Source organism: Macrobrachium nipponense, chromosome 42, assembly GCF_015104395.2.
Source record: "Macrobrachium nipponense isolate FS-2020 chromosome 42, ASM1510439v2, whole genome shotgun sequence".
NCBI lineage: Eukaryota > Metazoa > Arthropoda > Malacostraca > Decapoda > Palaemonidae > Macrobrachium > Macrobrachium nipponense.
The window spans coordinates 36,946,368-36,951,367 of record NC_061103.1 but is presented as its reverse complement, the minus strand read 5'-3'; positions in this window follow the sequence as shown (position 1 = coordinate 36,951,367).

Genomic DNA, 5,000 nt, shown 5'->3' with positions numbered 1-5,000 from the left:
ATTCGTATATATTATTAGTAAATATGGTTTTGGAGGGCACTGAACTGTTGAAATTCGAGTGCATCAGGTTAAAATAATCTATGATGCTTCAAATTTGAGAAACTTATAGATTTATAGTACATATAATGTTTTTTTTTGGGGGGGTTGGGTGATTTGAACTGAAGGAATTCACTGATTTATGGAATAATCGCTTTTTGTGGTTCTTTTATTTGGCCAAATTTATCACTTTTTACCTATTAAGGAAACCAAATAGCACCTTTGAAGAAAACAAAAAATAAATAGATAAAAATCAATTTATGCAACACACAAACAAACAGTAAGACAAAAATAAAAACAGGTCATTTAGGAAACATCCAAAATGATAGATGGAGATGACTCGGGGAAAAAGACGAGATAAGACTTTCAAGAGCAGAAAACAGCTGTCACTCTATACTTAGAGAAATGAGACTGTGAGCGATTTTCAAAAAGTATAAACCTCGTTCGCTCGGCGGTACGAAATCGTCCTGAATTAGCAGGCATTATCCGCAGTCGAAGCCGTATGGAAGTGGATTGAGACACGGTGGGGGCTGGTAATTTTCTGATTGGAATGGAAGAGTGGTTGTTTATTTTGGCTGTTTCCTTTCTCTCTCTCTCTCTCTCTCTCTCTCTCTCTCTCTCTCTCTCTCTCTCTCTTTCATTCTGTCTCTTTCTTTCTTTCTCACTGAAAAATTGGTTGATTGTTCATTGATTAAATCTCTCTCTCTCTCTCTCTGTATATGTGTGATAACTAAGGCTAAAACTCTCTCTCTCTCTCTCTCTCTCTCTCTCTTTATTTCTTTCTCACTGAAAAATTGTTTGATTGCTCATTGATTAAATCTCTCTCTCTCTCTCTCTCTCTCTCTCTCTCTCTCTCTCCCTGTCTCTCTTTCTCTCTCTCTCTCTGTATATGTGTGATAACTAAGGCTAAAACTCTCTCTCTCTCTCTCTCTCTCTCTCTCTCTCTCTCTCTCTCTGTGTGTGTGTGTGTGTGTGAGTGAATGAGTGAGTGAGTGAGTGTGAGTGTCGTAAGGTGGGGGGGGCGAATCCCTCCCCCCTGAATAGAGACTGGAAGAGCGGGTCTTGGCGGTTGAGAGAAGTCTTCATCTCAGGTTACGTGGAGGTGATAATGTGTCAGGTGAAACCGTCGCTTCTAATCAGCTGTTGGTGGGATGTTTTCGTCCGTGTTTGTGCTGATGTTTGTGATTGGCTGTCGTCCGATGTTTGCCAGCGCTGGCGTTGATGTTGGTCGTGTCTGTGAGGGGTTAAGACGATTTTGTGTGTGTGTGTGTGTGTTTCTTTTGTGTTTGTGATGATCATTATGGATGTTTTTGTGCGTGTTTGTGTTGATGTTTGTGACTGTCTGTCGTCCGATGTTTGCCAGCGCTGGTGCTGATGTTGGCGATGTTTGTGCTTTGCTATGGTTGCCGTGAAGATATTCTTGTGTGTGTTTCTTTTGTGTTTGTGATGCTCATTATGGATGTTTTTGTGCGTGTTTGTGTTGATGTTTGTGATTGGCTGTCGTCCGATGTTTGCCAACGCCGATGTTGATGTTGATTTTTATGTCTGCCTGCTGTGCGTGGTGGTGGCCGCGACGACGTTTGTTTGTGTATGTTTCGTTAATGTTTGCGGTGATGTTTGTGAATGTATGAGAATGTTTGTGTTCGTAGTTCAGGCTTATGATATTTGTGTTTTTTGCCATTAATTGAATTCTCTCTCTCTCTCTCTCTCTCTCTCTCTCTCTCTCTCTCTCTCTCTCTCTCTCTCTCAGAGTAACAAGATTATGTAATGAATATTGAACACAGAGAAAGATAATAGTAAAAGAGTTGTGTTAAGGATAAAATCTGGAAAAATAAAATTATAGATAAAGATCTGACGTTTTTATCAATACGTAACGACGAATACACGTCTAAAAATACTCGTAGAAACAGATCTTATATCTTTGTCATTACGTTTCGAATTGTACAGATTTAGACAGACAGATACAGACGGATATAAAGAAAGAGAGAAAGAAAGGTCGAATCCGTTTTTGAAAGAGACAAAAAGTATATAAAAGATCCCATTCCCGTCCCGTCGTAAAATAAAAAAAAATAATAAAAAACGAAGAAGGAGATAAGGGATTCGATGCTCACTTGTTTTGGTCTGTCAATTGTGGGAGGAGAGTAGAGGTGAATTTACGATCGTGCGGTTTTTTATTCCCCAGAAACTAAGTAAAGGGATTATTTTTTTTTTCTTTTTATATCAGGCGTCAAGTGATCACCCTTAGCGATAGGACGAGAGGAGGACAGTGCTCTCTCTCTCGCTCTCTCTCTCTCTCTCTCTCTCTCTCTCTCTCTCTCTCTCTCATCACCAGATGACACTTCGCTGAATCACCATTATTTGCCTCCCGAATAACGGTGCGTTAAAGCAAAATAAAAAGAATTCGATATTTTTCACCTTATTTACGTGACGAAACCAGGCATTAATTATAAAGGAACTTATTATTATTATTTTACTTATTATTATTATTGAATTATTAGTTATATTATTAATTATTATTTGATTTAATTATTCAACAAAGAATTAAACCATTTATTCCACACAGAACAAAAATCATTATCACCACTATTTCACCCAATCATCAACTATAGCCACGTGCCGAAAACATTCCCCCAACCCCACCCCCCCTCCTCTCTCTCTCTCTCTCTCTCTCTCAAGAGGCGTGAAATCACAGCCGTCCCTGATCTGTCAGGTCGCGGGGAGGTCAACTTCGTTGGTCATGTCGGTTTCTATGGAACTGGGTGGTGGCGATGAGAAACGGCTCGCGCGATCGACTTGGAGAGAGAGAGAGAGAGAGAGAGAGAGAGAGAGAGAGAGGGTTACGTAAGAATGCGGTTCGTCGCTCCTGCGTTTGTTTGCATCTTTCTCGTCTGGTCGAAATTCGCAAAGTTTGAGGATTTGTATCCAATGGTTTAGGTTATGTATCCGACATTTTGGAACATGTATCCGATAGTTTATGACATGTATCCAACTATTTAGGATATGTATTCAACATTTTAGAACATGAATTCGACAGTTTAGGGCATGTGTCCAACGATTTCGGATATGTATCCAATAGGTTAGAACATGTATCCGAAAGTTTAGGACATGTATCCAACGATTTAGGATATGTATCCAACAGTTTAGGGCATGCATAAAGCGATTTAGTATATGTATTGTATCCAGCAGTTGAGGACATGTGTCCAACAAATTAGGACATGTATCCAACAGTTAATGATACATGCCCAACAGTTTAGGGTATGTATCCAACAGTTTAGGACATTTATCAAACAGTTTATAGCATGTATCCAACACTTTGGGTCATATATCCAACAGTTTAGAGCATGTATCCAACAGTGTAGGACATGTACCTAACCGTTTAGTACATTTATCCAACAGTTTATTATATATATCTACTAGTTTGTGACATGTACCCAACAGTTTAGGACACATATTTAACAGTTTATGACATGTAACCAGCAGTTTAGGTTATGTAACCAACAGTTTAAGACAAGTATCCAGTATTTAATTAAATGTATAAAACAGTTTACGACATGCATCCAGTATTTAAGGACATGTATAAAACAGTTTACGACATGTATCCAGTATTTAAGGACATGTATAAAACAGTTTACGACATGTATCCAGTATTTAATGACATGTATAAAACAGTTTAAGACAAGTATCCAGTATCTAATGACGTATAAAACAGTTTAAGACAAGTATCTAGTTTTTAATGACATGTATAAGACAGTTTAAGGCATGTATACATTATTTAATGGCATGTATAAAACGGTATAAGACAAGTACCCAGTATTTAATGACTTGTATAAAACAGTTTAAGACAAATATCCAGTATTTAATGACATTTATAAAACAGTTTAAGACATGTATCAAACACTGATCTTGTAACCAATTTTCGCCATCTAAAGAATATATAAATACTAAGGAAATACCATGAGTAAACATACAGTTAATTATTCATTTTAATTTGTTGGGAGAGAGAGAGAGAGAGAGAGAGAGAGAGAGAGAGAGAGAGAGAGAGAGAGAGATCCCCCCAAAAGTACCTACCAATCTGTTAGCTTCGTAGAAGACAATCCGTTTGTTGACTTTCAGGTCAACACCAGACACAGACAAACGGACAGACAGACAATCAAACATTCAAACATTCAGACAGACAAACAATACGCGAACCGAAAAATACCACTTCTCACGGATGACCAACTCCTGCGCAAGCAAGAGCACAGTACTGCAACGGTTGACGCTCGATCAAGCAGAGAAAGGGCAATAAAGTGGCGCTCTATTTGAGAGAGAGAGAGAGAAAGAGAGAGAGAAAGAGAGAGAGAGAGGTACGTATGTACCTGCATCATTAACCGATTCTCCTTGCTCTTTCGCCGAATTCGCTTGTGAACAGGATGCATCGAACTTCGAACAGTTTAGGGTGAGCTCTCTCTCTCTCTCTCTCTCTCTCTCTCTCAATATTTTGATCTACGTGATTATGGAAGCTGTTGCAACGGGAGAGAGAAATATTGGTGCGCTCTCTCTCTCTCTCTCTCTCTCTCTCTCTCTCTCTCTCTCTCTCTCTCTCTCTCAATGCTTCGATCTATGCGAGATGGAAACTAATAAAAGAGAGAGAGAGAGAGAACGGACAGTGATGCTCTCTCTCTCTCTCTCTCTCTCTCTCTCTCTCTCTCTCTCTCTCTCTCTCCTTCTTCTTCTTCTTTTTATTCTTCTTCTTCTCCTATTAGAATTTGTATCATTTGAATCCAGGTTCATTTTTGGTCGAGGTTAAGGATATTACTTTCAGCGTGATTCAATCAAATACTTGATATAAACTAGAACAAAGTCCATCTGAATCTCTCTCTCTCTCTCTCTCTCTCTCTCTCTCTCTCTCTCTCTCTCTCTCTCTCAGCATCACTAGAATTCACGGGACGAAATACGTACGCAAGACCAAAAAAAAAATTGAC